General features: G+C 35.9%; 1 long non-coding RNA gene across 1 annotated transcript; it reads right to left on the minus strand.

The window, feature by feature from the left end:
* Window positions 1-401: 401 nt before the first annotated feature.
* Window positions 402-2,022, minus strand: LOC137860747 (uncharacterized). The gene is made up of 3 exons (XR_011099158.1): window positions 1,284-2,022; window positions 872-1,018; window positions 402-745 (listed from the first exon to the last, which is right to left on the minus strand). It is a non-coding gene; the product is annotated as an uncharacterized lncRNA (long non-coding RNA).
* Window positions 2,023-13,256: the final 11,234 nt, after the last annotated feature.

Raw genomic sequence — 13,256 nt, forward strand, 5'->3', positions numbered from 1 at the left:
TGTTTTTTAACAGTGCTGTAGCTGTAATACTTCATTATTGCAATCAAGTTCCTGTCAAGTGCTGAGAAAGATTGGGAGCTCACAGGGACCCCTCTTGATAAAGAAGTAACATTCACCTTTGTTTGTAAAATTAGTCTACGGGTTTAACAAATTATAAATAATTGGTGAAATGAAAAATGATTGAATAACACATTCAAGGGACAGTTTTTGTATTAGCAGACTGATCTGGTGTATGTTCACAGGAATTCTCTGCCATGTTATTTAGCAGCGGGGATTAGAAATATAATGCTTTTTTTTTTTTTAATTTGGAGACAATTAAGACTAGGATATGGAGGGACTGTTGCAATGGAGTGACTCATGCCATACTTATTGGGGTACAATAAGATTACTTTGATTTCTGAAGCAAAGCTTAATCTCCAGACTACTTACTTTTAAATAACTGCAGACTATATAAGAATTGGGATAATCGGATTCTAGAGATTTTTCTCTGTTACTGAACCAACAAAAAGCTGACACATCTATTTGCTGTGTCTGAACAAAATGAAGAAAAACCAACAGCCTAGAGAAAATGACTTAGGTTTACAAATACAATTGATGTTTGCATGTGCATGTTTATATTCTCAGCGTGCTGTTTGAGGTACTCCTAGCAGTGGTAAGTGAAGTTATTTTCAGATGAGGCAGGGGGCAGATATTTGCAGTTTCTGCTTCTTTATCACTCCATCAAAAGTGCAGTCCTGATATGTACCTTTAAAAGAAAGGAGATATTATCTTACCAATGAGTCTATCATTGCCTATTCATTATGTTATGATACTGCTCTGTGTTGCAAATGTAAATTTGCAATGTCATGCCTCTGCCTCTAGCTGGACAGACCTGCCTTTCTTCAAAGCTGTTTCCTCTTCAGATATCCACAAATCTTCCAGATAGTCTTCTCTTTGCCTTATTGACCTAACAGTCACCATCTTAAAAATGCTTTGCTGGAAAGTGCAGTTGCTTAAATATCTATGCAAGAGAACACAGCTGGAAACAAACAAAAAAAAAAAGTGTCTATGCGTTTCAGGTTTTTTAGTTTTATTGAGTTAAACAAATTTTCACATGCAGTTGTTTGCATGTGTGCCTCTAGTACTAGTAAATAAATAAAGTCCTCATCTCAAAAACAGATTTTGCCCAGAATTAGGTAGCCACAGAAATAAAAAAAAAAAAAAAACAGTAGGAAAAATATTCCTTAATTCTGAAAATAGGAGGGAGGATGTGTGATGCAGTCTTTCTGCCTTTTTTCACTCACCTTCTCTTTGGGGGATATTTGTCCTTCACCAAACATCAGGTACAGTAAGAGACTGTCAAGAAAGAAGAGGTCATTTCTGGTCAGAGGAATGTTTTATAGAGATGTGAGGGCTACATATATGAATGGGGTGAGAGGGAGAGCATGAGAAAATTTCTCCTTGCTATACCACCTTGCTATAATTACAGCAAGAAAGGAAGCTGATCTTGGCCTAGAAGCAGGGACAGGAGAAGAGCAGGGAGACTAGGGCAAAGTGTTTTAGTAATTGCAAAGGAAGGAATAGCAGTAGGAATAATGAGAAATGATCTGCTGTACAACCCACAAATAAGTACAGAGTTAGCTGCAAGGAAAGGAGGCTCCAGAGATGATGACATAGAAGTAAATCATAAAGCAGTATGTTTAAAGGATTAAAGAAGAAATGCAGTTAAAAAGTCAGATATTTGTTTTGTATTTTCAGCTAGATTTCAGTTCAAATGCATTTCATTTAAATATTCACATTTTTAAGGATCAATGACGAAGCTCTTTGCAATGTCCTTCTGAGATGGGAGTTTTGTGATGTTTCCTAGGAAGCATAGGGATTTTCAGAAGTTAGTTTTGCCTATTTCCAGATTGATCTTTCAGGAGAACCTAAAGCATTTCAAGGAATCAGTAGAGTAGCCAATGGCATGCGGTTTGAATTCTCTGGAGATCCAGACACCATTTATTGAAGAAGTAATGGCTGGACAATGAACATTTTTGAAAGTCTGCCCCACAGTGTAGGCACAAGTATATGAAAATAATTTCCTGAGCAAAAAAATCCCCCTTCCCCTCTTTTTTTTTTTTCCCCTCTTGAGATTTCTATTTTTGACTTCTGTTCAGATTTATTGAAATAAAAGTATCTAAAAAAATATCATCAGTTTCTTCTAGTTACTTCTGATGAGGGCATTGTCACTAGGGAGTATTACTGCATACTTCAACCCACATCCTACCGGAAATAGGATATCTAATGAAAAATGAATTCAGTGTGATCTCACAAAAAATCACAACACTCCCTGGTAACCTCTGAACACATCAATTAGATTTAGTGGAACTGGGGATGGTTTGAAATCACATGAGAGTGGTTCAGTGCTCTTAAAGACCGTATCAGCAAAATAGGTTGATAGAACAATTAAAAGCTATAAGTTACGGTAGAGTTGGGGTAACTTCACTTAATAAAATTCCTTATTTGTCTTACTGTGACTTTGATCCTAAACATAGAGGAGCTAAGGTAAAGCAATTTACTTATCCAATTTCTCAGTGAAAAAAAGGCACAAGAAAAATACTGAAATTCAAAAACTAAAAATGTAGGGAGCTCATGACTGTTTGCATCCAGCTGTGAGCCATTACTCACATGAGTAGTCACACTGATTGCTGTGGATCTATTTGTGGAAGCTGGAGCTTATGCCTGGGAGAAGAGCCAGCAAAAGGTATAGGAAGCATAGGCATCTGTTTAGGGAGGCAGGCTGTAGCAGAGAAAGGCTGTTCTGCCTATGTTGGAGGACATGTAGGTCAACATGGGTGTACTCCTACAGTCCTACTGTCTGGTAGCACCAACATGCACTAGGTAGGGTGGTAGCTATTGCTTTATTGCCTGAAGCCTCTGCTCTGCACTGCCTGTCTGCCCCAGGGAGGACAGAAGCGGTAAGCAAGGGACTGGGATAAGGTTATTGTGATCATGAGTAAGGGCAGATAAATTAAGTAACAAAAGATAAAGGTGAAATTCCCATAACGGGTCTATTGTCTGCTCTTCTGTTGTTTTTCTACCAATGTCTCTCTACTCCTTTCCCACTCTGTTCCCTTTCCTCCATACAGAGCCCCAACTCTTTTATTCCTTCCTGCCTGCTGTGGATGTGAATCCCTCTCATTCACCCAGTAACACTATAACACCATCTCCATATGAAGTCATTGCTGCCACTCAGCCTCAAAACATTATTCCATTGCCATTACCACGCAAATAGCCATTTGAAAATCATTGTGACCCTTCAGCAATTCCCATCACCATGCCATGCTCACTTGCTACAGATGACTCCTTCAAAGTCTGTTGCTTATGTTGCTATGTTGAATTTGCTGAAGAATCTTTGGAAGAACAAATCAGAATTTGTAGCAGAGGAGACTTGAGTCTACTCACCTATGAAAGAAGATAGAGGAGGAGTTAAATTCAAATTCCAGCATTTAAGGATTCATAGGTGAAATGAGCTTACATGAATGCCTTGAACAGGCTGTGGCATAAAATTTGAAGATCTCTGCTAACAGCTCAAAGCCAAAAGAGTAAGTCACTATGTGTCAACCTCCCCTTCCTAACAACTGCACACCTATTCCAATTACAGAGATATTTCACCAGGGGCTGGAATATGGTGTGGAACCTAGTCCTTAGACTGTTTTTGTGGTGGCAGAAATTTATAGTCAGTGTGATAGATAAACAAACAAACAAAAAACCGCTATCCTTTATCCTTGTTATAGTTTCCTCCTTGTGTTTAGGACCTGGGAGTTGCTGTTGCTGTTAAATATGTTGTTGTGTGATGGGCAGCTATATGCATCTCAACTTTCACTTGACTGTAGAAAACGGGAAGGGTAACTGGCCTAACCTATTGTTTTTATTTATTTGTATGCTGCTTTTCCTATTAATGTTCTTAATATTACTTAAACACTAATTTGTTTTAGATGTAAGATTCAAGTGAATCAGATCTAAAAGTGAAATAAAACCAGATACAGTTGGATGTTTTGGCTAGCTTCAGAGTGTCCCTGGGAAGACGATGACTCATTTTTAGGAAAATATCTTCATTCAATATAATATTTAGACAAATGTTTATGTTTATGCTAAAATAAATACGGATTGGAGTAGGTGCCTCAGTGCTTTCATGGATCAGAAGGTAAGATCATAATATGTAGCTAATTTAAATTTCATTTCTTTTGTCTTTAAATGCTCCAAGTGTAGCTGTAGGAAATCAGACAGGTAAGCAATTCAGTTAACATACAATCTAATAATCTTGACATTCTTTGCTTTCACAAAAATTTTCATACACCATCTGAATTTTTCTTGTTTATTGCTAGTTTTTATTTCTCTGTCTACATGGTAAGATGTATCTAGTACTCTGTTCTGTTTCTAAGCTCCAGTTTGGCATTCAAGATGCTCAGTGCTCTGTCCCAGCTGTAGAAACATTCAATGCTTTGGGGCAAGTTGGGGTTAGAGTCACAACGACATGTAGAACCATTGTTCACTTTTATTTTTGGAAGTGGAAAGTGCCTGGGAAATTTTAACTTCTGTACCAGAGGCTTGGCTCCTTAAAAAACATTACTTATCTTATTGGAGGCCTGTACAGTTATGAGCAACACTGCTCAGACACATGAGATCTATATGTGAGTGTGCCTCAGTATCTAATCCTGATAAGAATTTATCTCATTAACTGCATTGTGAGCACAAAAAAAAAGGTTTCCTTCCCTGTTTCACCTGTGCTGCCAAATCTGTGTCAGAGCAAATCTGCTTAATGCTTTCTTACAGAAAATATAGTATACTCTCGTTGTCTTATTTTCCATTACCACTAGGATAAAGAAGAACTCTGGCTTTTCCCTCTGGCTACCTCCCTCCTTTTTCTGATCCAAGACTAGTAAATTATTCAATACAAAATGAACTGTTTCTGGTATTGAAAGCAAGAGACTCCAATGACTCCTGAATACCTGTCACCTATTACTAGGACACTTTCCTCAGAAGATAGAGAATATGGGTTCAAATACTCTTGGTGACGTTCTCCCTGTTTCTGTCTATAAACTTTAAAATGTCTGCAGATCTACCAGGCTGTGCATCTGCTGAGCCCAGCAATCCCAAAATATGTCAGATTTAATCTGTGTGGTATACAGTGACTCTAAAATATGCTGGACTCAGATCACATTTGCTCTAAATTGATCCCAAATCTACAGTGGCATTTGTCTGGCACTTTAGGTCATCCAGAACTCCTACTCAGATGGTCAAAATCCTCAGGTTCTGCTGAATGGAAAAAATAATTTGTCTGAACAAAACCTGGATAGTCCCATTCAAAGGGAAAGGTATTCTGGACATGCCAAAAACCTGACTTTTCACATGTGAGGAGTTAAGTATGAAGAATACTCAAGAAGTCCATGCCATGGACTTTGGCAGCAAACCATGCATTCATTAAATACAGGAGAGCCATTACCACAGCCTGTACTTTGTGACAAACTGCAGATCTGCACACCTAAATCCTGAGATGGTGGAGAGACTGCTCATCCTAAGTAGATATCAGAGAGGTACCTCTCTGCAGCTCATCATAAAGCACCTGAACATCTTAGAACAGAATGAGACCAATTCCATAACTCTGTGTCTCTTTGCTTACTTAGGGTCGATGACCCTTCCAGCGACCTGAGGTTGGTGAACACCCACACATAGGCATAGATATTGCAGCAATCTCCATTCATTCCTCATCATTAGCAAGGGATCACAGTAGACAGCAAAGTGTCTGAAGACTGGGAACTGCAATATGAGGTTGCAGCTGCGGTTTTATCTTGTGCCTTTCATCCCAAGGGGAGAGAGCCTACTTTTTCCTTCTTGATGCAAATCTTTGGTACCTGTCAGATGCTTCTGGGAGTTGTGCTTCATCTTTATGCTTTTGGCAAGGGAAGACTTTCAGACTTGGTCACCAAATGTCTTGTGCAGCTCTACTCTGAGGTTTCTGGTCTATGCACTGTAAATAAAAATGACTTTTCTTGATGGATGTATACACTAAAAGACGATGAGGAGCTCAGGTGTTCCAGTAATGGAGATGATTTAACAATTGTAGACAAATTTAGCTAGTATGCTGGGATTCTGGAGTGCAGTATCGTTAAGTTTTGCCCTGAACATTGATTATGGTAAGAGAGCCTCAGTGACAACAAGGATCTGCATTTGATGAACTGGAAATCCTCAGAGAAGTACAACGTTTTTAGGCAACTGTTACATACAGGCATTTACCTCATATGAATGTGTGTGCTCCTATTCGTGCCCTTGATTTTCACATAGCAATTTTTTTTTTTTCCCAGCCTTCACAAGTCACATGAAAACAAGACTGGATATTCTCATTAGTTTTAGACTGTATTTAAAAAATATATATTTAGCATTTGTCTAACTGCAGACTTACTATAAATTCTAGTGTTTCATTTTTATTTTTTTAATAACATGTTATAAATGATTTTTGCAATTTTACATACTGTTATATAGTGGCATTATGCATAAATATGTATATATGTATATATACATATATATATATATTACTGGTGGCTTTCTCTTTTTGGCTACTCTAACTATGGCCATGTTCTAGAAATCATTCTCCCACTCTATTATGCAACACAAGTCTGTTGAACCTCTGTATGGACTGTTTTACCACCTCGAGCTGCTTGCTGAACTTTCTTAACTTACACCTGGTAATTTCCATTCTGTTGTCACTGATTACTTTTTCGTATTCCTGAGGAGATATCATACTTGTGAATTCATGAAATATTTTTAATATTATTTTAAATGCTTTGTAAGTGTTGTCAAGGTTAGGACAGAAATGACACAAGTCAGAAAGTTTTCAATAAAAATAAAAAGTATGTATCTCCTGCTGCTTTGGCCCATATGAATTAAAGATGATTTTCTCAAATCAGCAAGGGAGGGTGCTGCCTAAAATAATGTGTTTTGAAACAAAATAATAACAATTTATTTCTCCTTTTGGTCCCAACTTTTGCATATTTATGCATATACATAACATTAAGTACATGTATATTAAGTAACTTTAAGTATGGATGCATGTATACACATAAATATATACGTACATGTATGCACAAACATTCATATAGAAACTTTTGTAGTATTCTTTGATACTGTTAAGTTTACCGTGGAATGATTAACAATGTATTTCAGATGGCTGACTTTTGATGTATTTAGGAGCATTTCTCTTTTCACTTCAATTTTAAGAACTACATAAGAAACTAGTATTTCCCAAAAGTCTATTTTAGCACTTTTTTGCAAATGTTTACATGGTTAATAAGCTTTATTTTTATTAATTAGACATATATGACTTTTTTTTCTATAGTTTTAGATTCCCTAATCTTATTTAAAATAATGAATGTGAATATTGTGTACTAAAATCTGTTATTTAAAATATGATACATGATATACCATGAAACTTTCTTTCCTGATGTGAGAAAAAACTACCAAGAGAAAATAAAAATTGTAAGTCACACATGAATTATCTGGAGAATGAAATTTCCTTCTATTGTATAATAACTTTCATAAAGCTAGTGGTCCCATAGAAGATTTCATATTGCTAGCTTTAACATACAGCTGCTTGCAGGTACTTATAACAATGGGAAAAAAAAGCTGGTAAGGGAGTGAATTCACTTTTTATAATGGTATAGTTATTGAGCTATGGCAACCATTTTATGTGGAGTATATATTGACTGAGGGAAAAACATGCGCTCTGAACGGTAAGTCATTGGGCTTCTCAAACACCCTTCAGTTTGAGGGCTCTCTTCACGTAAAAGGTAATTAGAGTCAAAATTATCACCATTCTACATTGTTTAAAAGCTCCCTTTCCTTTCAGTTTTCTTGTTTAAATAACCTTTGAGACAACACGTTCCTCCTACATGCCAATGAAATGATAATAGTAAGAAGAGCTGTTTCTTAAGTGGAATGAAGTCTGTGGTGTTTTAAGGATATTGAGTATGGGGACTGATTTTCTTTTTCTTTTTTTTTTTTTTTCCATTAGTAAATATTTGGAGCCCCTCCTTCTGGTTCCTTGCTAGGCATTGTGCTACACATGTGGAGTCTAGCAAGTTAAGAGCTAGGGGAATAATTCAGAGTTGAAACAGCCTTTTGGAAAACATAAAAATAAACCAATTTCAGAACCTCTCTATCTAGAATTACCAAAACAAACAGCTTGGAAATTGGAAATGTGTTTACCCTTTCCCTGCAGCCCGGCAAAACAATCTGACCCCATGGAATAGAAACTATGCATTTGAAACATCACAAACACTGTAAAGGTTTGGAAACCAAATATGGAGAAGGCTGTGAGCATTCTGGCTTGAAATGCATAAAGGAGGGAGGAAAGAGCTATCTGGAAAGAGCTATCTTTGATGCTTCAGTTGCACAGATTTAGTCAGAAAACTCTTCATTTCTTTTAATGCAATACAAGCAACTAACATTACTTCAGGAGTATCGAGTTTCATGAATGCTAAAGTAATGCTCTTTATTTTTCAGTGGCATTATAAACATTGTAATGGGAACTATAGTATTCTTCTGTCTGCAATATCGTTCTACTAACAATAAAATTAGAGGAGGGAAATTATTATTTTTTAACTATATAGTCACTAATCACAGATCTTTATTTTTTTCAAAAATACATTACAGCTAAGGCTGTTTACTATATCTCATGATTAAAACAAATTAAAAATGCAAAGATTGCAAATTAAAATACATAGAGAATAAAGATTTAATAAGTATTTTGATGATCCCAAAGTTTAGTGATGAAATGGTTTTATTAGGTCTGCTGAAAAGGTTATTGAAAATGATCTTTCAAAATAGGTCACACAAATAAATGTTGTGGGTTATTAAAATACATGCTACTTGGCAAGAGTTTTTAATGCAATGTGTTTCTCAGGGTAGGCCACTATTTTACCATTATAATGGGGTAGAGCTGAGTGATAATGGTTTATCTTAATAGTATCTATGGACTAACTATGCTCAAGCATTGTTGCTAAATTCAGTATATTTATAGTGAACCTAAAAAGCAGGTAATTAGTGCATGCAATTTTATTTCCAATATCCACTAGCAATATGAGTCTGTAAGCCAAGTTCACAGATGGCACAGTCAATTTTAACTCCACTGATTTCTATTGTGCTGTCCTTATTTAATCCACCAATTATTTCAGAATTTATTCTATAATTTTATTTTTTCCTTGGTAATCCTGAATGATTCTGGCCAGTGATGTCTAACTTATTTGTATTTATAGGCTGAATTGTGTTCAAAATACAACTGCGAGCTGGTCATATTTATCTCCAGATATATTTAGGCACCATGAAATATTACAAGTCTTTACAAAGTTGTCTATATCTTAGCAAAGTGTGCTACGCGGTGTAAAGGATCTGTGTAGAAAATCAGATGGTTCTGAGGATCCAGCAAACACACTGTAGGCATTCCTAGGTTTTGGTTTGGACCAGCTCTAAACTGATCTCACGGACTGAATACTCAGATGTGGCTGAAGCATGTCAGTTGAGATCATGAAGTGTATCCCATGACTTGGATTAATCCTAAAGGAATGCAGTTTCTGCTTTGAGATGCAGACCAAGGCACAGTAAATAGGAACAACAAGGAAAATTAATTCAAAAATATATTACTGGTCTGAACTGAAATGCTAGTATAGAGGCGTTGTATAAAAGACATTCAAGTTCATTCAGATATCATTTTGGATAATCTCATTTTTCTGTATTTTTTTTCTTGTTTCAAGTCAGAATTGCACAGCCTAATTTCTATGTATCAGTTTTAAGTAACCGAATTAATTCCAAAATATTCTCATTATTTTCCTCGTCTCTATTTTTTTTTTTTTTTTTTTACAGCATCAAAACATCCCTCAGTCCCTCACCTTAGTGAAGAAAAGCTGCATGGATTTGTGAGTTTTTCTTTAATGCTGCCAAAAGAAAAAAAAAAAAAAGTAATATGAAATAAAATATGAAAGTAATCTGCTCCAAAATTCTAGTGCATTGAAGATAAAAATGAGATGACTTTTTCAAAAGACAGTAACACCATGGAAGATCAGTTACCAAATTAGATGGAAGAGAAAGTAAAAACTATCAGAACTTCTTCAAGTAATGACTTTACTTCATTGCTTTGCCTGCATTATATAGGATTTTTGTGTTTCTAAACTGCATCTAAACTAAACTGTTTCTAAACTGCATCTAAACTGCCGTACCTGCATAAAGATGTTGAGATGAAATATGAGTTTATAAGAAAAGCTCGATAACTTACCTGGTCCTTGTCTTGCCTTTGAATGGGTTGCAGTCTTCATGAACAAGACTTTACACATCTCTTGCAAACACTTCAGCCTTATAGTTTCCAACTATCAAAAGGTAGTCTTTACCTTTTGGCAGCCAATGAGCACTGCAGCAGAGTATTGTTTCATTCTATTTCATTGGAGCATAATTTTTAACATGTGAACAAATAACATATTTCAGTCTTTCATCCAGATGGAGCTGAGCTTTTAGGTGATGTGATATATCACATGATCTAGTATCATAGTATCTGAAAAATTGACAGCACAAACCTTCTTTCTTTCATGTTCAGGCAAGAAAGAATAACCATTCTCCCTCTCAGTCAAAGAGTGTGTCCTGTTTGAATATACACTGTCTAATCAAGACCATGATTTTCACACTTTCAAGACACTTTTTCATCACTTTCAAAAAAATTTGGGCTGCATTGATAAAAGGCAGTGAGCAGAGTCCTACTTTTCTCAGTTCTTCAGTTACAGCAAAGCTTCTGTGCATATACTGGGCAAAACCTCTCAGCTGTATAGTGACAGTAGGATTACAAATCTCATCACTTGCAAGCAAAAATTATTTATATGCAGTTGCTGAAAATTTAATCTGAATTAATATATCATTGGTCACCTACTCAAATCCTTTTCATTGTTATATTATGTGAAGGAACAGTCCCACCAATTGCTGTATGCATTTCCTGGGTCACTGCTGAGTTCATCAGTGCTGAGTGATTTGTTCACATCTTTTCTGCTTCCTGTAAAATGGACTTAGGGTTATTTCATATTATCATTATATATTAAATTTAATATATTACATGTATATATATGTTTGTGTTTTGTGCATATATATCCTGAGACTTTTTACATGTACTTCCATATGTATATGTAAGTATATATGTGTGTGTGTGTGCATGTGTACAGAGTGCAATTCAAATGCATGTTTTATCAGGTGGCTGTTCTTTCTGGTATGATTGATAATCACACACCACATTTTCCAAGATAGTGTGCAATAATTTCTTTGTAGTTTCTGTGAAATGCTACACTATATGGAACTTCTGTGCTAGTGTAGTCTTAAAAGACAATCAGGCTGAAAATCAGTCTGTAAATATGATGTGATTTTCCCATATTGCATTGTTTTTTTCTCCTTGCTATGTCATCGCCCTGCCCTGCCCTGCCCTTCCTGTTCATGATCACGGTTTACCTACTCATAACAAAATTTGAAATAACTTTTGAAGTTACTTCATCAAATGAGGCAGGTGAGACCCTGGCTGCTTTCTCTGGGGGCCTTTTGCCCTTTATAATTTTTCATTTTCTGTAGCTGCATCAGGCACAGGTGAGACAAACCTTGCACTGTACAATGCTAGGCCTGCAGGCATCTGTTAAAAAATTGTGCTGCTGTGACTACATGCAGAACTTTTCATCACTGTGTGTCTTCCTAACTATCAATTGTTCGTTTTGGTTATTTGCTACTTGCATTTTGTTGTTTTACAAGTTTCTTTTCTGGGAGTGCCACACTGGTTTATAATTCTTTCTATGTGTAAGATATGAGTTCTGTCACAGCTGAGAGTGTATCACATCCCTTGTGGCATGTGAGCCATGGAGTGGTCACTCCTGCTTCAAGTTTAGAGGGCTAAAATAAATTCTGTGTCTCTTTGTGCCTTCTGTTGGGTTCTCAGCATTTGGAGGAAATCTGTAGACTGTGACTGCAAATTACGATAAAACTTGTGATAAAACAAAATGAACTTAAATACCTTAAGTTCCGATATGACCAAGCCATAGGAGGCCTCGTCCATTATCTTTAGAATTGAACCTGCTAATCAGTTCTGTAACTGGCTTCTAGATCAAAATGCAGCTTATCAATGTTAGTGAACCTTTATCACTTTTCCCTTAAATAGTTGATGTTCCAAGCCTTAGGCTTGAGGTGTGTTGCTAAGAGAGATGCTTTATAGAAGATCTATTAGTCTTGTGCAGCATAAGATTTGACAGCCTGGGAGGTTGCTGAAACCATTTGCCAGTATCATTTCACATTCCTTAGGCATCTCCTTCAGCAGCTAAGGAACAATATGATACCTAGGTTAGTTTTCTTACAAATCTGTGAGACATTATGCTAGAATATTTATTTTATTACAGGTTGAAACCACATTTTATCTAAATGTTTCTTAAGTTATTGTTACCTTTTTAAGTTTCAAGGTTGGCAAATGTGTTTGTGTATGAACTTGAATTGCAACTGATTTAAAAATATCTGTATTTATGTTTCTTAGACAAGGGACATAATCAGCTTAAGGAATTATTTATTCAAACACTTATTCAGAAGCTGGAAAAATTTCAACCTTGGAGATCCATTATTCTTTGAGTTGAGCTTAAAACTGCAACTGACATAACACTGAGTTATAGGTCCCTGGTTTAAAGAATGAGAGGCAGACTATACTTTTTCCTGATATTTTTGATTGGATTAACGTTAGGTACAAATAAAACTATTTTGTATAGCTGAACGTGGACATTTTTTTCAAGTGGACAAAAGTGCATGCTCTTTAAGTTCTATATACATGTATGTTTGTCAAATATTCCTTCTTTACATATTTTCCTAGTATATTGATATTGCCTTGGTTTAATTTACTGCATTTCAACATAAAGGATTTAAAAAATATTATTTTCTGGATTTTTTTTTTTTTTACTTTGATAGTTTTGTCACATCATTCTTTTCAGCATTATACTTCTCTTTGGGAAATAGTACTAGGATTTCATGGCAACAGCATGTTATCCAAGACAGTCGATTACAATTGTTATTTCTCACAGATGTTTTAACATGGTGAGCTTAAATTGATATCCAAGTAAGTTTTAAGAGACTTCACAAAATGAATGCGTATCACCACGCTACATATGATTATCTTCTTGACAGTACAACATATTACCTGTAAGGAAACACCATATGGTTTTAACTCAGATGAGACACCACCACTG

Source organism: Anas acuta, chromosome 1, assembly GCF_963932015.1.
Source record: "Anas acuta chromosome 1, bAnaAcu1.1, whole genome shotgun sequence".
NCBI lineage: Eukaryota > Metazoa > Chordata > Aves > Anseriformes > Anatidae > Anas > Anas acuta.